At 37.3% G+C, this 27,853-nt stretch overlaps 2 long non-coding RNA genes and 1 pseudogene across 3 annotated transcripts in view; 2 read left to right on the top strand and 1 right to left on the bottom strand.

Annotated features, from left to right (window-relative positions):
- Positions 1–14,605, top strand: part of LOC140641787 (uncharacterized) — a 28,526-nt gene extending 13,921 nt beyond the window's left edge. Inside the window, exons 5-6 of the long non-coding RNA XR_012038374.1 lie at positions 10,935–11,076; positions 14,350–14,605. This is a non-coding gene — a long non-coding RNA (uncharacterized lncRNA). The remainder of the gene's footprint in view (positions 1–10,934; positions 11,077–14,349) is intronic.
- On the top strand, positions 1,263–1,381 carry LOC140642031 (5S ribosomal RNA; annotated as a pseudogene).
- Positions 6,645–27,853, bottom strand: part of LOC140641788 (uncharacterized) — an 85,912-nt gene continuing 64,703 nt past the window's right edge. For both annotated transcript variants that reach the window (XR_012038375.1, XR_012038376.1), the window contains one exon: positions 6,645–6,894. This is a non-coding gene — a long non-coding RNA (uncharacterized lncRNA). The remainder of the gene's footprint in view (positions 6,895–27,853) is intronic.

Here is a 27,853-nt window from a genome sequence, read left to right as displayed (position 1 = left end):
AAGCATATGTGTGTAACTTTGTGTATAAACTTTGATTTTGTGGCTTATTTTTCCTGGAAATGGTCTGGAAATTATCTCCAGTGTTGTCCTGTTTCTGATCTGAACTGTTGGTTCACAGCTGGTAGCTTTCTTCTTGTTATAATCTCATGCATTTTTATATATAACATTTTAAATCTAATTGAGGATTTATCTGATGGTGATCTCTCTCTGCTCTGAAACACCTATAATAGTTACTTAGTATTTCTTGTATGCCACCATTTATCTTTATATTCATATGTCCTCTCCATTTAGCTGTAACATAAACTCTTGAATATTAACACTACTACTAATAGCTTACACTTATTGTTCACTATATGCCAGGCACTGTGCTCAGCATTTTAAATAGATGACTCCACTTAACGAGAAGCAGAAAATGCATCCTGTTTTTCAGCGAGGTCACATCATACATCTGTGAATAAAATGTGAGTTAACATTTCACACTCATCAGCTCCCACTCTCCAAAAAAATGAGAGATTAAAAAGCTATAGAAAAAGCTAAACATTTTCCTTCCATTTCATTCAGTGAGCCTATGCCCCAGAGTGAGAATAAGATGAGAGAGGTGAATATGTGCCCTCCCTAGCTGATGTCACTTCTCATACAGCTCTCATAGTGTGAGCATCTAGCTGTAGAAAGTATGATTATAATGTCTAAAGACGTTGGGAAAATAAGGACTATGAATGTAGTCTATATACTTTAGCTGGTACTAACCTAGGGAAAGTTTCAATGACAGAGCAAAAACTGGTTGTATTAGACTTCCTAAGTGAGGATGTGTCCATCTCCAATGTGGGAATTTCCAAGAAATTGTCTTTTAAAAAAAAATTTATTTATTCATCAGAGACACAGAGACAGAGGCAGAGACATAGGCATAGGAAGAAGCAGGCTCCCTACAGGAAGCCTGATGCAGGACTTGATCCCAGAACTCCAGGATCATGATGGAAGCCAAAGGCAGACACTCAACCACTGAGCCACCCAGGTGCCCCTCCAAGAAATTTTCAAGGTGAATTTGACTCTATGTAGTTTTGGTTATCAATGAAGTGAGAAGGAAGGGCATCAGCTAAAAGTGAGAAGGAGATAGGGCTTTGACATTTCGAGTGGAGAGGAGGGAAAAAATGTGAAATGGGAGAGAAAGAGAGTACATAAATTAGGGATATATTGTAGGGTTGTCCAGCAATGGTAAAAATCTGCTATGCATTTGTGGTTTTGAGTTTATAGTGTGACAAATGGTCTATGGCCATACCACCTTGAATGTGCCCAATCTTGTCTGACCTTGGAACCTAAGCAGGATCTGGCCTGGTTAGTACTAGGATGGGAAACTGCCTGGGAAGACCAGGTGCTGTAGGCTTTAAACCAAATAGTGTGACAAATAAACATGACTATGCTTTTTCTCCCCAGTACATTTAGCTGCTCAAGTACAGAGGAAGAAATAGGTAGAAGGTTGTGACTAGTAGGAGAAGGGGTTTTACCATGTAAACTCTTCAGAGATGGGATCCCTGGGTGGCGCAGCGGTTTGGCGCCTGCCTTTGGCCCAGGGCGCGATCCTGGAGACCCGGGATCGAATCCCACATCAGGCTCCCGGTGCATGGAGCCTGCTTCTCCCTCTGCCTGTGTCTCTGTCTCTCTCTCTCTCTCTGTGACTATCATAAATAAATAAAAAAATTAAAAAATATATATTAAAAAAAAAATAAAATAAACTCTTCAGAGAGAGTGGAGGAAAGAAAGGAAATGTGAGTATATGCAAGAGGATTATTTTAATGCTAAGCATGGAGTCTGAGCTGGATAAAAAGAAAGTGAGGACATGGATTGGGTGAATGAATAATGCAAAAAGTGGGAGGGTCAATATATTGAAAGTTCTGTTGTAGTCAAATAATCTTGGATTAACCATAAATTTGCTATGCTTGGTAGTTCTTTTTTCTTTCTCTATAAATAGTGCCATCTTCTTCCCATTCTCTGAAACAAGAATCCTAGGCCTAATAATACTCTATTTCCACATCTTACTTAACCCCTTCCACCTCATGGTATTCACTCAATAACCAAAAATTGTAGCTTCCATATTCTGATGTTTCATATCTATATTATCTAGAATACTCATAGCTTATCTCTTTGCCTTGTATAAGCCATTGCTGCCGTATCCCTTTCTATCACCTGCATTATTTCCAGGATGGCTTGGTAACAGGAAAAGTATGCCATGGTTTCCAACAGATTTTGGGATTAAGAGAACATAAAGCCCTTCATGATCTGGACTTTGTCTACCACTTCATCGCTATCACCTCATTCCCTCTCCCAACTATATTGCCACACACCCTTTAGTTGTTCCAGCCATACTTGCAGTTTCCACAATCAGTCCATAATTTGTTCTGTTTCGCTTTGGCTTTTTCGATGAAAATACATCTAAACAACTTCAGTCTCCAATAAATGTCTACTAGGATGAATTCCCTGCACAATACTTTTGAAACTTAGTTATTTGTTAATAATCTTCCATTTCAAAAGTTGACAAATGATTTTCTAGTCTCTTAAAATCGATTATAAGGATCCTGAGATAGGGATTGTATATTATATTTAATTTCCCATTCCCTATAGCACCTAATGTGGTTTTAAACACATAGGAGACACTATAAAATGCTTGTTGGAAAAAATATATAAATAATTGAATACATGAATAAATGAAAAAACTTCCTTTGAAGCAAACCTCTACTTTTATGATTTGTTAGTGATTATTTCCCTCTGATGACTGAGTTTAAAAATCTGAATTGTGGCTGAGCAGAAGAGCATTTTAAATATCTTGTGAAAACTGGTCAGAGTGGCTAAAATTAACAAGTCAGAAAACGACAGATGGGGGATCCCTGGGTGGCTCAGTGGTTTGGCGCCCACCTTTGGCCCAGGGTGTGATCCTGTAGTCCCGGGATTGAGTCCCACATTGGGCTCCCTGCATGGAGCCTGCTTCTCCCTCTGCCTGTGTCTCTGCCTCTCTCTCTCTCTCTCTCATGAATAAATAAATAAATCTTTAAAAAAAAAGCAGAAAAGGAAAGAAAACAACAGATGTTGGCAAGGATGCAGAGAAAGGAGAACCCTCTTAAACTGTTGGTGGAAATGCAAGCTGTTGCAGCCACTCTGGAAAACAGTATGGAGGTTCCTCAAAAAGTTGAAAATAGAGCTACCCTATGGCCCAGCAATTTCACTACTAGGTATTTACCCCAAAGATACAAGTGTAGTGATCCGAAGGTCTACCTGCATCCCAATGTTTATAGCGGCAATTCCACAATAGCCAAACTGTGGCAAGAACCCAAATGTCCATCGACAGATGAATAGATAAAGAAGATGTGGTATATATATATATATATATATAAATATGACTCAGCCATTGAAAAAAGAAATCTTGCCATTTGCAATTATGCAGATGGAACTAGAGGGTATTATTCTAAGTGAAATAAGTCAATCAGAGAAAGATAATTATCATATGATCTCACTGATATGTGGAATTGAACAAACAAAACAGAAGATCATAGGAGAAGGGAGGGAAAAATAAAGCAAGATGAAATCAGAGAAGGAGGAGACAACCATAAGAGACTCTTAATCATAGGAAACAAACAGGCTTGGTGGAGGGGAGAGGGGTAGGGGGATGGGGTAACTGGGTGATGGACATTAAGGAGGGCATGAGATATAATGAGCACTGGGTATTATATAAGATTGATGAATCACTGACCTCTACCTCTGAAACTAAAATACACTATGTGTTAATTAATTTAATTTACATATTTTAAAAAGTTAAAAATATATCTTGTGAGAGTGCATGATTTTTCACCATAAATATCCTTGACATAAAGTCTTTTTAAAACACTTGAAAAGCTAGAGATTTAGAAGCTCAGAGTCACTTCAAAAGTTTGGTGTTTTTGGATATTATTTCATCAATGCTGGAGAGCATGACTTTGTCAATTCATTCATAAAATGTTATTGAATACTAATAATAAACTAGACACGTGGGAAGTGCTGAAGATTACAATGGTTAGATTACAATGGTTACAACAAACACAGTCCGTGTTCCAATGAAATGTACAATCTTGTGGAGAAGACAAGTTTAATATGTAACTAATCACACAAATAAGTGCAAGTTGTAAATGCTATTACCCTATGAAGGAGGAACACGGTCCTATGTTTCATGACCAACTCATGAAAGAGTTGACTTTGGGTGGTTGTAGAGGGAGTGGTTCTTGAACAGAGATGCTCTTTGCCTCTCTGAAACCTCAGTTTCTTCATTTCTAGAGTGGAAATAAAACTTATGTTTAATTCTATAGATAACTGCTGTGAAGTTTCAATAAAATAATACCTAGGAAAGAAAGAGCTCTACAACTAAACATTATTATTTCCACTGGATTTATACCTCCTCCATATGTCACGTTTTCTTCTCTTCCAAAAAAGTGGAGGGCTATGTTGTAAGCAAAAGTTACAAAGCCTCAGAAAGGTTTTGTTTTGTTCATTGAATTGTTTTATTTTTATTTTTTGAAGCAAAATAAATATATGTCCAATGCTGTGCAAGTCTTCAGTTTTTTTTTTTTTTTTTTCTTTTAACCACCCACTTCAAGTTTTGCAGAGATCGGTCTCAGGTCATTACTGAATATATTTTGATCAAGTCAATCAGCAGAAATAGATAGCAAATCAATGGATACAATAAACATTGGCATATACTGTCTCATCTTAGATAATGCCTATTTTTGGACAAGGAGATGGTTATGTCGGGCCTTTATGTCAGTGCCACACCTCGCAATGGGGGCTTCTTGGGCATCTTGTTCTGTCTCTATGTAGTCTCCCTCAGAGTCTCTCTGACATGGTGGCCTGGCTAGCTTGGCTCTTACATGGCAGCTCAGAGCTGCAAGACTTCATGTTCTGAGAGAAAGAGAAAGCCAGGCAGAAGCTTTTCATAGTCTAGCCTTGAAAGTCATTTAGTGTTCTATTTATCAGAATTTTAAAAAATTGACTATGCATTCCAATGTTGGTAAATACTATATAAGTATAATTCTTGCTGTTATTTTTTCCTCAACCCAAATTATTTCAGAGTTATTACTAATAGAAGGAACAGCTTGATTTCCTTAATTCTAGCTAGGGGCATATGGATTACAAACAAAATTTTCTCCTTAATTATATTTTTACATATAGTATCCTACAAAGAAATAGCAAATTACTTACATTTAATACTATATTTCATAATTTATCTTTTTTGAAAGAACACTTGAAATTTGGATGCTTTAGCTAATCACACCAATAGATTCCATGCAAATCACAACTACAGGAGGAAGAAAATACTCAAGATATGAGCAGACACAGTTAAATTGATTGAATAGTATAAGAGCCTCAGAATAAATTTTAAAATCTCAAAGTAATTCCTTTCTACCTCTAAGGAAAAATTTTAAAACTTCATGGGAAAATACAAATTGTCTTCCAAACTATTATTTAATGATCAAATGTAGAAAATAGGACTGTTCAGAAGAATTGGGACATTTTAGTTTGTTATAACTTCACAAAAACCTAATAATTGTGATCCCAGAAAATGCCAATAAATGATGAGTTTGGGTGGAAATTAGTATTAGTTATATATAGAAATATCAATTCTTCCCTTTTTACTTAGTGACAGAAACTCCAATTTTAAACTTGAAATTTTTACATTTCTTGGACTTGTTTACAGCTAGGTATAGACATGTGACAAAGTAAAACATGCAACTTTAAGGAAACTTGACTAATGGAAGAAGAGGAAATGCTTTTCTTCCTTCTTCTACTCCTAAAGAACACCTAGAACATGGACTTGGTGGGGTGTACGTGAGCAGCCACCCTGGTGCATGTGGCACGATATCACCGTGGGCAGGGCAATATGACTGAATGAATGAGTGTTGCCAAGGGGCCCCTGGGTGGCTCAGTGGTGGAGCATCTGCCTTGGGCTCAAGGCATGATCCCGGGGTCCTGGGATTGAGTCTCACATCGGGCTCCCTGCAGGGAGGCTGCTTCTCTCTCTCTGCCTATGTCTCTGCCTCTCTCTATGTGTCTCTCATGAATAAATAAATAATCTTCAAAAAAAGAATTAGGGTTGCTGATGGTTGGGGGACCCCAATACTAGAGCTGTCCTGCCTGCTTAAGCTTTTATGTGTGAGAGAAATAAATACTACTTTGTTTAAGCCACTGTTATTTTCACTTTTTTGGTTATCTTCAGCAAAACCTAATCCTAAGAATAAAGGGTTTTAAAATATTTTTAAGCACATGTTCTTTCTCTCCTCCTTGCTTCTTAGGTGGAATCTCCTCTTCATCTTTACCTTCACCTCCTTATTGATCTCATCTCTTTTTTTCTTTTGCCTATTTTCCTTACTTCCCTTAAATATCAGTAAGAGTGGTAAATGTACTTTGGTTGTTGTTGAATCATCCCATGACAATAACAGTTAAAAGATACAGGTTTTATGTTTTCTGTTCTTACTATCTAAAGATCTAAAGCCAGGATATATATATATATATATATATATATATATATATATATATATATTCCGAGGGGAATGTACGATGTATATATATATATATATTTTTTTTAAAGATTTTATTTATGTATTTATTTGAGAGAGAAAGTACATGCAAGCAAGGGGAGAGGGACAGATGGGGGGGGGAAGACAGAGAATCTCAAGCAGACCCCATGCTGAGAAGGAAGCTGGACGTGGGGCTCTATCTCATGACCCTGAGATCATGACCAGAGCTGAAACCCAGTCGGATGCTCCAACTGACTGATCCACGCAGGCGCCCCAGGATATATAATATTTTATATTTCTTTCTCCTAAAAACAGACGAGATCCGGCGCGTTCAGGGTGGTATGGCTGTAGACTCTTTCTCCTAAAAACAAACACAAAAATACCATCACATGAAATTTTTCTCTTGGCCATGATACTCTACTGAAGGTTTTTACCTTCCAGTGAGTCAATGTTTCAAGATTGACCGATGTTTTCCCATTCTGGCTAAGGTCACACAAAGGCTATATTTAATGCCTTCAAAAGTTTCAACAAATCAATGTTTCCTTAAGTTTATGATTTAAAACTCCCTGCCTCGAGGGTCTGCTCTGGAGTGAGAAGCTCTTAAATGTGAGTCATGGCCTGGGAGTGAAAGTCTGTTAAAAACAAACATAAAACTCTTCACAGTTGGGAGTTGCCCTTTCATTTTTAGAAATTCATTCTTGTTTCCATAATGTAATAAAGACTTAGCCTCTGATCTCTGGTCATATCTCACAGGTTTTTGCTAAGAAGTGGCTGGCATAAAATCCACTCTTTATAATTTCAGTTACATTAAATTGTCATTTTAAGGTATTCAAAATGCAATAAACAGAATGTAATAAACCAGAGTACTTAACATCCATCCCTATTGAACACTTAGCCATTATCCTAGAACTAGCCCAGATTCCTGTTTTGCATCTCTATTAAAAGACTACTTTAGCCACACAGTCAGGTAATGTACTAAACCTAATTGTACAGGGACCTCTTCATAGAACAGGATTTTATGCTCTCTCAATTTTCCAAAATTTGATTTTTTTCTCTTTCTTCAATAATTAATTTGATGTAAAGTCTCATTTAACATTTTTTTGAAGACGTGAATGAAACTCTTGCCATATCTTTAGAAAAGATAAAAGCACTGTGTGCTTCACTTTCCTGGGCTTATTTTAAAATGGCTATGGATTTTAGTTTGTAATGACTCTGGCTATAACCAAGAAATTTGTTTAATTATATAAAAACAGGGGTTCATTCAATGAAATGACTCTGAGATTCTGCTTTCTAATATATATGTGTGTGTGTGTGTATATGTATATACACATATATATTTACAAATATATATACACAAATATATATATACACATGTATGTTTGCAAAGATATGTGTGTATATATTATATATAATATATACACTTTTTTCTTTTGCCTATATATATCTTTATTCACTCAATCACTTAATCCTGGAACATAGCTACTATACAAAATTTTATACTAGTTCTTTCCTTATTTTGGGGTGTTGATGGACAAATTAGCTTTAATTGCTGGACCTGTTAAATGGGAGATTTAAAAAAAGTATATGCTGTTCTGAAAGTTAGATAAAATACAATACACTATGAAATACTGTGTAAGCTCCTGGAAGGCTTATCCCTATCTCCTCCACCTCCAGTGTCCACATGATACCTGAGATATTGGGACATGTCAGATAACTCCACCCCAAATATTTGCTATAGGAAAAGCATAGACGAGTGTGCCCTGTAAATATTGAAAACCCAATATACATCTATTTTCTTTAGGCTTCCTTTGTATTATTGTGACTCTTTCCTTCCGCTGCCTTTTCTGGTCCTGCAGTCTTTGTTAATTTTGTTTAAAGACAATGCTAGTGATAATGGGAAAATTAGAATTATGGGTCCTTGGTATTTTTCACTGCTCAAATGAGTAGGAAGTGGAATGCAAAAAAAAAAGCAAAGACAAAAACAAAACAAAACAAAACAAAAACAAACTAAAAACACCCATGAGATAAAGTTCTTAGAAGATCACAATCCAGTTGTCAAGCAAATCTCCACTGAATCAATTAACAGAGTTTGCATAACTGGCATCTGGGTGATAAGGAAGTATCACCCACTCAATTACAGCCCCAGGATCTGATGGAGCATGGGTTTCTTAGTAATTTTTCCCTTGGCTTGCTCCTAGGAACAAAGAGGTAGAAGAAGGAAAAGACACAGGGAAGTATGGAACTCTTGAATTTTCTTTTTTATACTCTCTCTCTAGGTGACAGCATTTATTACCATGGCTTTAAAAGTCGTGTACATGCCATTGACTCCAAAATGTATATCTTTACTGATCATATTTGAACCTCAGGTTTAGTTATCCAATGAATCACATGGCATCTAAGAGGAGATTGATCAATTGATTGATTGATTGATTGATTTGACAGAGGGCATGTGCAAGCAGGGGGAATGGCAGGCAGAAGGCAAAGCAGACTCCCTACTGAGCAGGGACCCTGGGATCATTATCTGACCTGAAGGCAGACACTTAACAGACTGAGCCACCCCCGTGCTCCTCCTCTTAGATGGTTTATAGACATGCCAATATTAGGATTGCTCCAATAAAACCTATCACCATTTTCCTACTCTATTCCCACAATTCCCTTAATCTTCTGATCAAGTTAAACATCATAATTGCTTAGATGTTTATGTGCCAAAAACCCGAGAACCATTTTTAGACACCCTACCTTCTTACCCTATATTCATTCTGCTCCCATGATATATCAATTCTACCTTCAATATACATCCAGAATCTGGCCCCCCATTTGCCAACTTTCCAGACATCATCTCTGTCTCAGCCATTATTCTTTCTCCTGTGGACTGCTGCAACAGTCTCTTATCTGTGTCTTCTGTTACCCACCTTTCCTTTCTCAACACACACAGTGTTGTCTATACATGGAGGCCAAACTGGTATTTTAAAAATGCAAATTGATTACGCCTCTGCTCTGTTTAAACTCTCCCCATGCCCAGGTCTTCAACTTAATGCTACACTACTTTTACTCTAGCTCATTATATTTCTGCCATCCTAGTCTTTTCTAGTCTCCAAAGGCATCAAGTGCTCTCCCACCTTGGGATCTCTATTCTCTGCCTGGAATGTTCTCCATTGCCCACTCTTCACCTGGCTGGCTGAATTTACCCTTCTAGTCTGCTTACATGTTGTTTCTTCAGAGACACTTCTACTAACTATCCTGTTATTTTCTCTCATGGCAGCCTTTACTTTCTTTAAAAGATTTACAAAATTTTAGAGCCAAGATCATGAGCGTTAGATGCGATGTCACCTCATTTGTGAGCTTGCTAATTCCAAGATACCCTTATCTCTTTGCCTCTTCTTTTCTCTGCTGGGACAGAAGTAGGATGTCTTTCACAGTTCTTCCTGTGTCAACCTATGCACCAAGATATCTCTATGAACTTACTTAATTTTATTTGAGAATGTTCTTTAATTAGGTATAAAATCTATTCTGTTGTCTAATGAATGTTTCTTCCCTAGTGATCCTTTTTGAATGCTCCAAGCAAATGCCCTTAGGTACTTGCTTTTTCTAAGACACTACATCTATTTCTCAAGTTTAAGACAAGTGGACACTTTAAAAAAGAAACCAAACTCTTGCATTACTGGAATCAAAGTGGTTGCCTGTGAGACGAGCATTTTGACCCTATTTATTCAAATCTATTTGTCTATCCTCCACATCATTCAATGTAAGATTCTTTTTAAAAGATTTTATTTATTTATTCATGAGAGACACACACAGAGAGGCAGAGACATAGGCAGAGGGAGAAGCAGGCTCCCTACGGGGAGCCTGATATAGGACTCGATCCCAGGACCCCGGGATCACAACCTGAGCCTAAGGCAGACGCTCAACCACTGAGCCACCCAGGCACCCTCAATGAAAAATTTAAAACAGACTACATCAATAACGAACTCTATAAAATTATAATAAAATAGAAAAAAAATCATAGGGTAGGACAGAAAAGACAAATATGCCTATAATAATGGCCCAAATATTTTGTATAGTTGTATTCCAACTTGGGCTCTGAGATTTCAGGCAGAAAAGATGAAAGGAGCGACTAGATATGTTACACATTTCTTATGATCAGAGGGAGAAAACCAAAATTATGTGGTTCCTTAGAATAACCAAAGCTTTTCCCTGCACTAATTTCATGTTGTTTCTTATAATGACCTTATTTCTGAGAGAGCAAGATAAAATACAAACAACAAAAAACTATAACCATAAAACAACAATAACAATAACAATAACAGAAATAAAACCAATGCAGGGGCATTGATCCTCTATAGAACGCTAAGGTAATAAGTCTTAAAAATATAAGCTGCTGAAAATGATTCATTTCTCCAGGTCACACACAAAGACATATTCAATTATTGCATTCGGTGGTAGTAAACTTTTGACCAACTCTCAGCAATCCATGATGTGTGCGATGGGAGTGCTTAATAAATGCTGAGCCTAGCTTCCAAAGCACCCAGGCTCCTCCTGGATTGTAAGTATCACACTTTAAAGACGGCTCTCTAATAATCTGGTACTTCATTGTGCTTAGTCTGATTCAGTATTGATTATGTTCTCAGTCTTTCTGAGTTCACCACTCTTTTCTGTCAGTTGAAGATGATTGCCTCCATTTCTGTGCCTTTTCCTGGGAAATGTATCCCTTTCAAAGTGCTGCCTGAACCAATTTCTTAGCATTGGAAGGCAGAGCAAAGGTATGCTATAATGAAAAAGGGATCATCTACAACACAATTTCTTTGACTCAAACAAGAACCTGTGGATTTATAGATTTTAGATGGAGAAAAACCAATAAGTGAAATTTGCCATAGAAAAATTATACCTGAAGCCATAAAGAAAATTCAGTTGCTGTTATGATCCATGATCAGAAATGGCATAAATCTCTGTACTCAGCTTCTTGCCTCTTACATTGAAATAGGGAAAAGGACAAAGCAACTACATTATTTTTGTTCTAGTTGGAGGGTCATTGGACTTGAAATTGGTACACTCAGATTTTAGAAGCATCAGTTTCTCTAAACAGCTGTGGGTTCTCATGTAAATACATTAAAGTTTTTCACTGTGAACCTAATTTATGAAAAAAACAACCAGGGATTGGACTAGATCATTGGTTCTCAGTTCTACCCAGGCCAACATCCCCTTTTATAACAAATATTTCTAATGCCCTCTTTGTTATCCTGAAGTGAAATTCGTATGTAATATAATCTACTATAGAAAAATTACCACCAAAATAGGTATCACACTCTAACTATACATAAAGATGAACTGAAGAGAAAGTAATTCATAATAAAATAATATGTATATTTCAATTGGCAAATGTTCAGTTATGGCTTTACAGAAGGACATGTTGAAGTGGTCAGAAAATTATATTCCTTACAAGGAACATTTGGATTTATTGGATACCAGGTGATCAGAAACCATTCCATAAGAGAAGCATAGGAAAATAAGAGACACAAGAGTGCACACTGAAATAAGAAAAATAGTGTTAGAGTTAATTAAAAAAAGGTCAGACTTACCTGTATATTGTAGGAAAAGGAGAGAAATAATGGTAGCTAAAAACAAGTTAACATGACAATGATTAGAGATGGAGAAGTAGATACAATGAGGGAATATATTATCATTACAAATAAAACACATCCTATTTTTAAGTGTAGTATCCATATAATTACTCTATGACATGGAAAAGTTAGGTGTAGGAAAAAATATGCCCTATCTTGAAATCCTTCTATTGGTCTATAATATCTAAAAGGACCTTAGAAATTGTATCCTTTGACATGTGGTGGGGAATAGAAGGTGGACTGGAAAAGTAAACAGCAATGAAGAGGAAGTAGAGAAGATGTGTAATAGATCTCTGAGAATAATACTAGAGTAAGACTGAAGGGCACCTGGGTGGCTCAGTGGGTTAAGCATCTGCCTTTGGCTAAGGTCATGATCCCAGGGTCCTGGGATAGAGCTCCATGTTAGGCTCACTGCTCAGCAGGGAGTCTGCTTCTCCCTCTACCCACTTGTATTCTCTCTTTCTATCATGTAAATAAAGAAATCTTAAAAACAAAACAAAACAAAAGAATAAGATTGAAAATCAACTAGCATACTCAAAACGAATGATTTCAGTAATTTTTACATCTGTGTGTTATAATAGATTGGCTATTTTACATCTGCGCTGCTCTAGGGTGTTTATAAATATTTTGAAATAACGTATTAATGAAATATTGGAGAAATATCTGATTTTCATATCTCTTTACTGATTTAATATTTAGTTGTAGGCTTTCTAAAAGAAGTTTCAAATCTCTGTTACATATTTAGATGCAAAAGCTATAAATATAGGCAGACAGAGGTAGGTGGTGCTGGTGCTGGCCTGGCATTGATGATGACTAATTCTGGGTGAAAGGACTTTCTGAATTGTTAAATAACTCTTGTTAAAGCCTAAACACAACAAAATTCATATCTCTTAAATTATATGGTATTACATTACTAAAATATTCAATGTATATTAAAACCATGCAAAAATAGCTTTTTATATGTAAAGTGGATCTAGTTTTTTGACCCAGAGCTATAAACAGTCTCCCACCTACATGACTACCTATCTAGAGCTATAGGTCTCAAAATGTGGGCCCTGGACCAGAAGCATCAGCATCACCTAGGAACTTGGTAGAAATGCAAATTCGCTGGCCCCATCCTAGGCACAGTGAATCAAAAACTGGGAGTGGGGACCACCTGTCTGCGCTTTAACAAGCCTTCCAGGAGATTCTGAAACAGGCTAAGGTTTGAGAACCACTGATCTTCAAATTACAAATTACCTAGGATGTGAGATAAATCTTCATTGTGGGTAGCTATCCCACACATTATGGAGCATCTCTGACTCCCACTCGCTAAACACCAGTCATATCCCCAAAAATTGCAACATCCAAAAATGTACCCACAAATTTCTCAAATGCTTCCTGGAATGTGCGACTATTCCTGATGAGAACCACCAGGTTAGATAATGGCTGTAGTTCTGGTCTATTGCTCTTTATTACTTTCATGGAGTCAGCAGGAACTTAAAAGGCAATGCAATTCAGAGCTAGTATGTTTAAAACTCAAAACAGCGAGATTACTATAGGACATCTGTCCATCAGCTGGACTGGTGCTCAGCTGTAGGTATTGCTGAGTCTCATTCTTCAGAGGTAATTTTAAATTGTAACTTAGCAGACAGAAGTAGAAAGGCATAAAATCAAGTGGAAACAAATTCTCCCTCTAAATGTCCTAGGTTATTGGTTCTTCTACTTCAGGCTTTTCCTGAAGGCCCTGGTTCACACTATTGGTTAGTTACAATTGAGTAGACCATCAATTTGCATGATAGGGATTTGGGGGGATAGGGAAGGAGGATCTGTTAACCCTTATTGCTTTGTCAGTTTTCTGTAACCCCAATCTACAAAATACCTCAATTCTGCCTAATACAAGAACTTCAGAGAGGTTTTTAGTTAGACCCATGGCAAGTACTGAAAGACCCAATCAAGATCTGGTAAGCATTCCATTATTAGCAGAAATTTAAGCTAGTGATGATCACAAATAGAGTTTAAAATAGCTAAAAGTACTATATATTGAGAATCAGAACTATGATTCTTATATTAGTCAGGGTATAGACTTAGAGTCCTGAGGTATAATATTAATGAAAGCCCAATTTGAATTCTTGATAAATAACAGAAATAAATGACATTTGGAGTTTCAATGATTAGTCCATAATTTGTCTCTTTACACAATTTCTTCTTCATTTTAGCTAATTTCCTCCCTTCTGGAAAATTAACAAAGGAAAAACAATTCAAATGAAACACAGTCTTGTGACTTTAATGCTCATCAAACAATTTGCTGGTAAGAGGAGTCTAGTTCTAAGATAAATCGCTGGTGTGACAGCTCTCTAATTGATCAATTGACCTCTTGACAGAATCCAAGGAAGAAATATACCCTCCTTCAAATATACGTTCAGAGTTTCCATGGCATTTTCAGAGGATTTCATTTTATGAATGTTCAATAAATTTGTGTGCAAATCCTGAAATCAATGCCAGTTTTCCTTTTCTTTTGTCTCATTTTAGTGTTTATCAATATTGACAATTCCCATTTAAAGTGTAAACTTCTCAATTAACCAAAAATCTTGTTTTGCATATGTGATCTAAAATCAGGGTCCTGTCTATTTTCTATGCCCTAAACAAACAAATTACTAGCTAATTGGGGGTAATCTCAATGCTAGTGGTTGGTGATACAAAGATACATAGGACACAGCAAGATTAGAAATAAGACAAGCCACCAGTGTAATGAAATCTAAGTGCAGAGCATAGATGAAGCACAAAAGAGGATGATTTTGACTCATTTTGACAGATAATCAGTGAAGAGGGGCCTTTTATATATGGATGAAAAACAAACACACTTTACCCAAACAAGAAAGGAATAAATATACTAAAACTGAAAAATTATATGTTTAACTTTCTATATCATTGTCAGGTTAATATATACTGAGTGTTTTTCTTCCACTGTTAAATATTTTTTGAAATTCTGACTCTTAGTAACCGACACTAATTCACACTATATCTTCATTTACTTGATTATTCTATATTTAAGTGTTTAAGATATGTCCAATTATCCATTTTAGAAAATCTACTGTATATGGCTTTGTTAAAGTTCTGTTTGCAATTATCTCACCTTGGAAAGTGAGAAAAAGAAAACAGGTCTGTGTAAAGAACTGCTTATAGAATATTATGTATTATCTTTACACCTTAGAAAAGAGGTAAAATCATACAGAAAATGTGTTGTTAGAGAATATACAGAGACCAAGTTATTTTCTGTACACTATCAAAGTTTATTTTTTATTTATTTTTTTTTCACTATCAAAGTTTAAAGCTGGGTAAGGCTATTTATAACAAATATAAATGTATTTGGCTTATTACAACTAATTTACATTTTGTTGTATAGAAATGCAATTATGAAGTCCACAGACTTTGGATAACAAAATAGGAAAATTAGATGTCATGTCTATAATTAAATTTAATCTCTGTTTTAAGCTACTGTTTAACCTGGTGTCAGAGAAACTTAATTTGGGCAATTCTAGGTAAAACCAGTAAATTCAAGTTTGCTTGTAGTCACTTCACTGCCATTCCCTCAAATCGATATTTCCTCCCTTGCACTTCTTCCTGTAATTGCATCTCCGTGCAGAGAGAATGTTGGGTGTAGGGTAAGGTGACCACATGGTGACGAGATAACACAGAAAGTTAATACGGAACACAGACCCACATCCATGAAATGCAGAGTCCTGACTGGCCTTTGGCCATTATCATTCCTTCATCTAGTATTTGCTGATGTGTTCATGTTTGCATTTGGGAGGAATACTCTGGGGAAAGCTGTAGCATAGGATAGAGGGTCTATGGCTGTCTATTCCCAGTAATCTCCTTGTTAATCTCAGAGGATGGGAAGAAGTGAGGCCTCCCTGGGGCCATGGGAAATTAGTGGGGCTGCTTCAGCAGTTTAGGTACCTGAAACCCTAGGCAACCAGCTCTACTGCAATCATCTTATGGTGGCATGGGAAACTCTTGCTATGGTTTACCAGGGTCCCAGCTTTATTATAATTACTGCTTTTTCTTTTTAAAAGATTTTATTTATTTGTTCATGAGAGACAAAGAGAGAGAGGCAGATACATAGGCAGAGGGAGAAGCACGCTCCCTGCGGGAAGGAGCCTGATGTGGCACTTGATCCTGGACCCTGGGATCGCGACCTGAGCCCAAAGGCAGCTACTCAACCACTGAGCCACCCAGGTGCCCCTGATTACTGCTATTTTTGAGGGAGACTATATAGCTCTCCTCTATTATTGGGTTGCCACACACGTTATGGGTCTCCTACCACCCTCTCTCTTAACGCTATGAGTTCAGAATTCTGTTTTAGAGACTTCCTTCAGTGCCAGCTCTCTGGCTGCTCTTCAGCTCATCCTCTACCCACAGCCCAGAGGAACTCTCATTTTTAAAATTTTCTTCTTTGGTAAGAAATATAGTTCAACAACCACCCTCTCATTTCAGTCTTTACCTTGATCATACCTACAAAGATTCTATTTCCAAATAGGGTTACATTTTGAGGTTATGGGTATACATTAATTTTATTTTTAGAGAACACTATTCAACCCACCACAGCTGATGTAGAGAAGAGAATTACAATGCATAGAAAAAGGAGATGAAAAAAAAAAAGAAGAAAAAGGAGATGAAAAGGAAACTCACTATCACAACTTTCAGAGTCCAAATGTATGTATTATGTATCATATAAAGAAAATATCTTTTCCTAAAAAACATCTGTCGGCTCAATCAAGGTATGGATTTGACATATTAGATATTATAAACAACCAAAAAACTCATGGAAGGGGAGAGATAGGGCACAGGATGTAAGTGGGATTAATAGGCATCACATCTATTTTTTAAAAATATTTTATTTATTTATTTGAGAGAGACAGAGAGAGCATGAGCAGGTGGAGGGGGGAGGGAGAGGGAGAAAGAAGCAGGCTCCCCACAGAGCACAGGGCCAGACATGGGGCTCAATCCCAGGACCCTGAGATCATGACCTGAGCTGAAGTCAGATGCTTAAACAAATGAGCCACCCAAGCACCCCTAGGCATCACATCTTACTTATGTTCATAATATATATGCATCTGCCTTAGATAACTGGCATTTGTACATTTCATTTGCCCCTTTTCATGTTTGTATGCAACTCAAGGGAAAAGACCCCACCTCATTCATCTCTGCCCTAGTATAAAATTTTGCACTCTTGAAGTACTCAGAAAAATATGACTTTGAAATGTGTACTAACAAGTCCAGAATATACTAGAACACATGCAATAGAGCCTCAAATTTATGTTAAGATAGAAAAGGTACATACATTGATGATTTCAGCTATAGAGAAATTCACTTCAATCAGCTTAATTAGAAATGCCATCATTACTGTTTTCTTCATTCCCATTACAGAAAGCAGAGAGCTAGACCAAGCTTTGACATCGAGTGATACAAAGGCTCAATGATTTCATTAAGGGTTTCTGTTCTCTCTGCTCTGTTATCTGCAGGGCAACTGCAACTTAAGGCTGATTACCCTTGTGGTGGGCAGATAACTGCCAGGAGCAATTGATAAAAGTTTCTTAGGAAATTCTCTCAGCCTTTTCTTACAGGTGAGGGAACTTGTCCCCAAAGAAATTAGTTATCTGGCTTAAAGTAACAATGACACAAAGCTGCTCATGGAAAATAACCACTCTACCCATGATAATTTGGCAGGAAACAAGCTTATTCATCACTGAATCATCACATGACTGACCTAAGTCCTCCACCAAACCAAACAAAAACAACAAACAGGTTTTCAGGCAACAAACCTGAAGGAGCAACAAGTTGCTTTGTTGTTTTGTTTGTTTTCACAGCAGCCTCTGTTCATCTACGCAAATCTATGGTCCTATACGAGTGCTTAATTTTTTTCTTTAATGAAGAAAGTACCATAAAGAAGTGAAGAGAAATAGAACAGAAATCAAAAGACAAGTTTTTTTTGTTTGTTTTTTGTTTTTTGTTTTTTGTTTTTTTTTTAAGAGACAAGTTTTAATCTCAGTGAGGCCAACTTCTATGTGTGTGACATTGGGCAAGTAAGGCAGATGTTGAATGTGACCCCATAGGTCCCCTGTTTCCTACTTCATTTTTCCTCATCTCACTTTTCCTTTGGTTTACCTTTGAGCCAGCTCACTGTCTCTCATCCGTTCTTGGAAAGAGCTAACCTCTTTCCCACCGAAAGCCTTCCTAAAGCTTTGCCTACCCCACTCTTTCTTGTACTTTTTGCCCGGGTGACTCCCAATCATCTTTGTGGTGTCAGCTTCAGTGTCCCTTCTTCAGAGAAGGCTTCCCTGACCTTCCCTTCTAAACTAAACTATCTTGTTATACTCTCTGATCATACCCCTTTAATTTTCTTCATAGTTATCAATATAACATATTTAAGCCCTGTCTCCTCTACTAGATTTAAGACTCGTGGGGTCAGAATCTATGTCCATTTTACTGACAGCTAAACCCTTAATACCTCTCCTATCCAGCACCCAGGAAATTCTCAATAAGAATTGATAAATAAACTCTCAAGTCTTGATTCCCTCTTCTATAAATCCTGAATAATAATCATAGGATTATTATAATCAATGTGAATTAATATATATTTTGCCAATAGTGAACCAGCATAAAGTATTATTTAAATAAAACTAGTTTCGGGATCCCTGGGTGGCGCAGCAGTTTGGCGCCTGCCTTTGGCCCAGGGCGCGATCCTGGAGACCCGGGATCGAATCCCATGTCGGGCTCCTGGTGCATGGAGCCTGCTTCTCCCTCTGCCTGTGTCTCTGCCTCTCTCTCTCTCTCTCTCTCTCTGTGTGTGACTATCATAAATAAATAAAAAATTAAAAAAAAAAAACTAGTTTCCATTACTAACAAATGAGTGTGCCTCAACATAAACATTAACAGAAGACTTCTTATAAACATGCTTCTTTACCATCATAAATACATTTTAAAAATAGGTTGGACAACGTTTGTTTCAAAACTTTGGATTTGAAGGAGCGTGCTAAAATACGCAAATTTCCTGGGAGAATATTATCAGTCTTCCAGTTGTGGTCCTGACTGAGAATGCTGCACTTGGGTTTATAATAACAGGAGAATGTTAGTTGAACTGTGACGGGTGGACTTATCATGTGGGGCAGGAACCAAGGTTATCTGCGTCCAGGAAACAGATGGCGTTCCAATTCAACAATGCAAACCCATGGGCTGCTTATGAAAGAAATGAATTCAGGAGATTATAAAGTCAAACCATTTACTTTTGAGGAGAAATTATTGGCTGAGTTTCCAATAATTTGGCTTGTCATCCCCAACATCTGTTGTCTTTGCTGTTATACCACTTTGCTCCTGATGACAAATTGAACAAGATCAGAGTAGTGCATGATAACTAATAAACATCTTCATGGCTAAAATCAGTCAATATTAAATGCAGGGCAGTGGCATCACAGAATGCAGCTTCCTAGTGGAAGCCTCTCCACTTTTACCATCCTGCATAATTCTTGTACTCTTCAGGGATTCCTCATTTCATCCATGCCTCCTGGAAAAGAACTTACTAGTAATATCTTACTTGTGAAAGTAGCCCTAAAAGTAACACATGTGTATAATTGCAAGAATATCTGATGCATGTCTTCTGATGTAGAATTATCTATCACAGTCCTATCTGTAATGAAACTGAAAAAAAAAACTATATTGAAAAGAATATAAAATGATTTTGTTCTGCCTTCTGCTTGGCCCATCTGCTGTTATTTTTTCCCCCTATCGGCAAAATGTTAGACAATATTTCAACTTAACATCTCATAGGCACTTGCACAACAGAATAGATATACTATATTAATGTTTCATTTATTTTTAACTCTGTATACTTTTTTGTTTTCCCCTTAGTTAATAGTAAGGCTAAGTAGATCATCATGCTTTATTTGATAGAGATTCTTTTATCTCCTACTACAAATCACATTACATATGTAGCTTTCCTTTGTACCATATAGTGGATAAATAGTAGTTCACTGATACTACTGCTCCATGGATGAAAAAAAAAATACATAGTGTTATAAAAGGCTTGCAGTTGATTCTAGGTGAGGACAAAGGCTCAGGAATCAAACCTAGACTATGTGCCAGCCACTGAATTAAGCTTTTAAAATAATGAACTCCTATTGGAAACAGACCTTCAATGACATGAGTTCATCATTTCTTATAAAGGATAGGCCTGGTACTGAAAATAAAACCTGCATTTTGGTAATAGTGAAAAAACTCTGACCTCCATCACATCAAGCACTTATTGTTCACTCATTCATTAAATCTTTTATGTAACCTGAATGACCTTAGACCTTACCAGCTTTGGTTAAGTGTCCGGTTGCATGAACTTTAACACTAAATTTCTCATGACTCCTCATTCTAATCTGCACGATTACACAACCTCAGTCTGCTTAATTCTTTGGGAATAAATACAACTATATCTGGGAATCCCCAAAAGGGAGTTTATATGAGCTCGGAATAAATTTTTTCATGTTCTTCTGCTCTGGTGTATTTGCCAAAGGTCTAATGCCCAAAAACTTGTGGGAAGGCCCTCTGCCCCGGTATGACCACTGAAGCATTCTAGAACAGTGAAACTTTTTGCTGAGTGCCAATAATCTCCCCTATTACTTGGTCATAACAGAGATTTTTTTCATGGGTCACTGCTCCAAACATTCTCATACTACAGACTGTGATAGGGTAGGGCAATTACTTTGCACCCACTTCTGTGAAATTCTTCCATTGGGACTCAAAAATAGCACTTCTTTTCAAAAGTTTTACAACATTACATCTTATAATCCCTTCAGTTCCTTCCTGCTGTTGCTCTTTCTATCCAGGTCAGATCTAGCTCTCAGGCTGGATCAGAACAGGCATATTTTGTCTTCCATTTTTTTGTTTTATCTCTCCAAACATTAGAGAAAAAAAAAAAGTAAATTTAAGAAACTATTCTTTCTTTCTCTTTTTTTTCTTTTTATCAATCTCCCCCAAACAAAATTGAAAATACATACTAGTAAGTTGTTTCCCCGGTGTCACTAATCCACTGTTCAGTAAAGAGCCAAGTCTAAGTCCCAATTTTACTCAGAATGAAAAGCTGAGTCATGAGCCAGGGCTAGATTAAGCACTAGATCAGAAATAGATTAAGCACTAGATAGGAAATAAAACAAGAATGAGACTCAGTCCCTGCCTTCTTCAATGAGCTTGTAGTTTGGGAAATAGCATACGATGATAAGCAAGTAGTAGAAAAGAATGTCATAGATGCCATAATAAAAAACTAGGAATTGTTGGGGACAGGCATGGAAATGAATAATTTGGTATGGTACAGCATTTGGAGAAGAGATACCTGGTGGAATGGACAAGGTGAATTTCATATACTTGGTGGGTGTATGAAAAGGCTGATCTGAATTCCACCGGTAAAGAAAAAAAATTAAGGATACTCAGCAATACAATGAGTAAAGTCAAAGCATCTTCAACTGCTCCGAGATCTTACTGGGAAATTACGCAAAGTTCCGTGTGGCTGGGATGTAAGGTATATAAAAGGGGATTGGAAGAAGTTTGCAGTAAGATTTTGAAGGGATTTTGATTGCCAAGTTGAGGTGTATGGAGCAGTTGTGATATAGGAGGGCTAGGTTCTTGTCTCAGGGAATCAAAGAATGAATCCAGAGGACAATGGAGAGTGAGTAAAGAGACAGAAGTTTATTAAGCAAAGATACAGAGAAAGCTCTCAGAAGTTAGAAGGGGTCCTGACAGGGTTATGACTGAGGGCTTGTAGAGTTGGTCTTTTATTGAGAACCTAACTAGAAAATTTATGGCCTTGAGATTTTTTGTGCTGTCTTGAGTGAATGACATATGGCTGTTTTGGGGTCTGGTGAGTTTCTGTGATTCTCCATCAGTAGCCACCAAAGGAAGATACTCTCTAACATTTTGGAGCTAGGGGGACAGATTTATTTTTTATTTTATTTTTCTCTGTTTTTGCTGCCTTATCTCTGTTTCCTTGGCATGGGTAGGAGCCTGACTCTGGGCCCTTCAGTGTCCCTGGGATTTATGGGAGCCTACAGATTTCTGGGACCCTCACTCTGGGTTTTCCCTTATCTTTCTCTGCCTAGCTCCATCTGTCCCTAACTCAGCTGTGGCCTTAAGAAAAGAGTCTGACACATAATTGCGTGTTAATTATGGAAGAACTTTGCAAAATGGATTGGAGCAGGGAGAAATTATTGCATGAGGTTGAGTTTGGATGCCTTTGAAATAATCCAGGCAATAAGTTAAAAGAGCCTGAATTAAGAATGCAAATGGGATAGAGAAGGGAAATTTGGGGGATGTTTTAGAGTTTGGATGCAAGAAAGAATGAGAGGGAGGACTCTCTCAAAACTTCAAGTTTTGAAGTTTCTGCATGGGAGATCAGGGGAAACATGCTATAGGTAAACATAAAGAGAGGAATGGGGTTCCACTCAGTTTGAAAACCCCAGATAAAGAAAAATAATTAAGACCTGTTTGGTAGATAGAAAAATGACCCCTCAGAGATGCTCCAATCCTAATCCCTAGAAACTATAAATATGTTACATGGTAAACATGCAACATATTGACTCTGCTGTCATTAAATTAAGCATTTTGAGGTGAGATTATCCTGGATTACTCAGATAGGTTCAATGTAATAACAACTGTCCTTATAACAGGGAAGCAACATAACCAAGGTCAGAGAGAGGGAATGTGATGATGGAAGTAGAGTCAGAATGATGTGCTTTGGAGGTGGAAGAAGAGACGATAAGGTGAGCATGGCAGATGGGCCCTAGAAACTAGGAAAGGTAAGAAGACAGATTATCCCTGAAAGCCTTAGAGGGAATGCAGCTCTACAGATACCTTGACTGTAGGCCAGTGAGACCCATATCTGACTTTTGACTTTTAGAACCATAAGATAAAAAAAAAAAAAATAGAACCATAAATTCATTTGTGTTGTTTTAAGCCATAAAGATTATGGACAATCTGATATGTCCAGATGATCTCTGTGCACACTATTGGGAGAACTTCAATGTTTTTTCCCTAATGAAACAGATAAAACATTTAGCATAATTAATATTTTTATTTATATCTCAGATCCATTTGAAAAGCGATGGAAGTGTTCCAGGTAGAGTAAAACCACCTGTGCAAAGGTCCACATTCTAAATGCCCAAGAAGGAATCTCTGCTGAGGGTCCCCCTTACTTGCTTTCTGCAAGTAATAAATCTTTTTTAAAAACTCATATCAATTTTAAGATGTTGGTGTTAATGTCACCCTTTCATGCATGATTAACTGATTACCATGATTAACATTATTGGTGTTCATCATGTCCGTTCACTAGTTCTACCAGAATGATAGATATTAAAGCACCATTGAAGGCAATGGCTGCTGCTTATGTTCCTGGGTCATTTGGTTCTAATTCCTGTATCTTTTCTTTAATTCTTGCTCTAATTACCCATTCTGGATCCCTTTTTTCTTTTCTTTTTTTAAAAAATATTTTATTTATTTATTTGACAGAGAGAGAGAGAATGTATAAGTAGAGGGAGGAACATAGGGAGAGGGAGAAGCAGACTCTCTGCTTAGCAGGGAAGTCTGATGTGGGGCTCAATCCCAGAACCCTGGGATCATGACCTGAGCTGAAGGCAGATGCTTAACCAACTGAGTCACTCAGGTGCCCCCAGATCCCCTTTTCCTGAAAGTATACCCTAGCAATATTGATTTTGTCACTTGCAAGCTGTATGAATTTGATAAGTACATAAGTCTTTACACAGTGTCAGAGGGTCAGTTACTTATACATAAAATGGGAGTAATGAGGACAACCTCACTAGGTCAGGATTTGAGATTGCCTTTTGACTTCTTTTTTTTTTAAGATTTTATTTATTTATTCATGAGAGACACAGGCAGAGGGAGAAGCAGGCTCCATGCAGGGAGCCTGATGTGGGACTCGATCCCGGAACTCCAGAATCACGCCCTGGGCGGAAGGCAGGTGTTAAACTGCTGAGCCACCCAGGGATCTCATATATATATGCCTTTGGCTTTTTGAAGCAAGGTAGTAATAGGCAAAAAGATACCCAACCTCAGGATACCCAGGATACCCAGCTTCTCCTAACCTCCTTGCCAAAGGGATTTAGTGTACAGGGCTTCTTCTCATTATTTGCTCTCCTCACAGGGCTTCACATCTGACTGGAGGATGAGACTCATATTTCTTTCAGATGCATGAGTAGGCGGACAGGACAGTAAGGGGGTGAAGTGAGTTTCCATTACAAAGCTTTGGGTATAGTTGGTGTTTGAAAGACTTCCTAAGGACAGGTTGTATCATCAATCACCGCTAATTACAGGGGCTGAAATAGATAGCACTAGAGTTCAAAGCCTCTATATTTTCTGATGTTTCTATTCACTTGTGGGTGGGTGCAAATTTTCTGAATACACTCTTTTTACCTTCCTGTTTACTTCCTCTTCTTATGTCAACCTCCCCCTCACTTGAAGATCTAAGTAGGTGGATGATGTGGTTTGTACAGAATAGAAGAATTTGTTCTCCCCACTTCAAATTAATGACATACTGGCAATACATAATTAAAGAACATGTTGACATAGAGAAAATAACATCTATTGAGTACTTGATATATGACAGACACTGTGGTATATATATAGAGAGTACTTGATATATTGAGTACTTGATACTATTGAGTACTTGATATATGATAGACACTGTGATATATATATATATATATTCTTTTTATTTTTTTTAATTTTTATTTATTTATGATAGTCACAGAGAGAGAGAGAGAGAGAGAGAGAGGCAGAGACACAGGCAGAGGGAGAAGCAGGCTCCATGCACCGGGAGCCCGATGTGGGATTCGATCCCGGGTCTCCAGGATCGCGCCCTGGGCCAAAGACAGGAGCTAAACCACTGCGCCACCCAGGGATCCCGATATATATATATTCTTATTTAAAACTCATATCAACTTTAATGGGCACATGAATGGTACAGTCAGTTGAGTGTCTGACTTTTGGTTTTGGCCCAGGTCATGATCTCAGGGTCTTGAGATCTAGCCCGAGTCAGGCCCTGTACTCAGCTCAGAGTCTGCTTAGGGTTTCACTCTCCCTTTGTCCCTCTCTCTGCTCTCTCAAATAAATAAATCTTAAAAAAAACAACAACAAAAAAACCTCATATCAATTTTAAGATTAATCAATATTAATTTTATGGATGATTAACTGATAATCTGATACTTAAGGAAACTTGTATATTGCCACGGTGCACACAGCTACCAAGTGATAGTGTTGAGTTTAGAATTTAGGTCTATTTAAAATACCATATGATTTCACTAATATGTGGAATCTAAAAAAAATCAAAAGCAGAACTCGACTTACAAATATAAGAACACATTGATAATTGCCAGAGGAGAGGGGGTAGGGAGATGGTCAAAATGGGTGAAAGGGAGTGGGAGATACAAACTTCTAGTTATAAAATGAGTAAGTCATGGGAATAAAAGGCACAGCATAGAGAATATAATCAATGATATTCTAATAGCGTTGTATGACGACAGATGGTAGCTACACTTGTGATGAGCAGAGCATAAGATAAAGCAAAGTTCAATCACCTGGAACTAAAGTAACATTGTATATCAACTCGAATAAAAATAAGTTTTTAAAAAGAATTTGGGTCTCTTTAATTCCAAAGTCAATTTTCTTCTCTTTGCCCCATGCAGAGATTTAATAGCCCTGGGAATTATTTTATGAGGCAGAAATTTTAGAATCAGAAATGGATCTTGATGGACTAGTTATGTGTGGACTAGCTATGTGACTTTGGATGAACTACTTTTTAACCTCTTTGATACTCATTACTACTGGTGGCATCACACATGTGATGGTGAGTGGAGGTAGTGCTTCACTAAAAACCAGGTGTTTCCAGTTTGGGTTTCAGCTCTGCAATTAGCTGTGTGGTTTGGAGTATTTCACTTAGCTGATCTAAATCTTAGTTTTCTTTTTTTGTTGTTGTTGTTGTTGTTGTTGTTTTTCAATCTCTAAAATGAGAGGGATATGGAAGGCTTATTCCTTTTAAATTTGAAATTTTACTACACTAAGGGTTTCAATTTCAATAATAATAGTCTCACCCAGACAGCTAGTGGTAGCAATTCTAACAGTTCACTACACACACAAACTTCTTTGAGCAATGAAATACTATCCTGGCCAGTCTGGGCTCCAGCCAGATATATTTGCAGAACATCCCTTAGCTTGAAATAGAAATGTATTGCTCAACCATCTGTTACAATTAAGAAAAGGTTTGAAAATGTTTTCTATGTGTTTGACTAATCATGTTTTAGGGCCCTGAGGGTACTTTACAAATTACATGCCTCCCCTTCTTTTTGGCATCATTAAAAATCTGGAATCTGTTTCCAAAATTTACCAGCTCTCTCTCTCTCTTTCTCTCTCTTATTATTTTCTCTCTTCTATTTTTTCTAAGAAACTTGTTCAGTCTCAAGTGGAACAAAGTAAGCAAATAGGCTTCAAGATGAAGTTAATCTGTAGCAAAGGGAGTATTCGTAATTTCCATTCATTGGAAAATGACCTGACTGGTATCAGCCATGAGGAGCTAAGCCATAGAGATCCACCTACTACGTGGAATGTCTGGTTTCCCCCACTAAGAAAATAATACTATAAGATGATGCCATTTGGCCCTTCATTACAGATGACCTACCCACGTGGCCAGTACTCCGGAAGAAAGTACAGCTGACCCTTGAAAAACACAGGTTTGAATAGTGTGGGTCTATTTATATATACTGATTTTTTTTTCAATAAATATAGTACTGTTAAATGTATTCTCTCCTCCTTATGGTTTTAATAACATTTTCTTTTTTCTAGATTACTTTTTCATAAGAATATGGTATATAAAGCATATAACATACAAAATATGTGTTAATCAACTATTTCTGTTATCCATAAGGCTTCCAGTCAACAATAAGCTATTAGTCGAGCTTTTGGGGAGTCAAAAGTTATACACAGATTTTTTACTGTTGTGAGGGTGGTCATTGTCCCTAACCCCTGGTTTGTTGAAGGGTCAACTGTATTGCATGGGGCAGGGGGAAGCTATGGAATCTTCTTGCCTCATCCTATCATTCTACGTCTTCTCAGCTGTATCTCTTTGTCTCTGTGTTTCATCCCATACTTTCAGGGATGTAAGACGTTGGAATTAATATTTGGACTCTGTTCCATTACTTCATAATTTGCCCCATTCTCTTTTCTAGTCAAGGGAATGTTCCTTTCTTTCTGTAGTGGGAGAGATGAATTTCTCTCAGCAGGTGCTACTCTTAGAAACATTTTCAACTGCTTCCATCAGATTTATTACAGTGGGATGGTGAGGTTCTTCTTACTTCTATCTCTATGTGCTTATTTCCTGTGTCCACAATTTCTGTACTTGTAACAGGGAAGCTTACATATTTCCTACGAGGCAGGCTATCTATTAATAATGATCTGAGGATGGTGGTAGGGGATCCTGCTCACAGACAGCTTATTCTCTGGGTTCCTTCCACTGTGCTTCCTCTCTAGGGCAGCCTTTCTCAATCCTCCTTCCATGGAGGAACTACTGAAATAATTGCGGGCTCTCAGGGAACCTCTCCATAAAAATTATTACAGCAATAGTTCAGGATGCCTTAGGACTATTGGCACATAGATGAAGTGATCTTATAATAATTG

The sequence above is a fragment of the Canis lupus genome, chromosome 10, assembly GCF_048164855.1.
Source record: "Canis lupus baileyi chromosome 10, mCanLup2.hap1, whole genome shotgun sequence".
In the NCBI taxonomy this organism is placed as follows: domain Eukaryota; kingdom Metazoa; phylum Chordata; class Mammalia; order Carnivora; family Canidae; genus Canis; species Canis lupus.
Note: the sequence above shows the minus strand (reverse complement) of the source record. Positions and strands in the feature narration are given on the sequence as shown.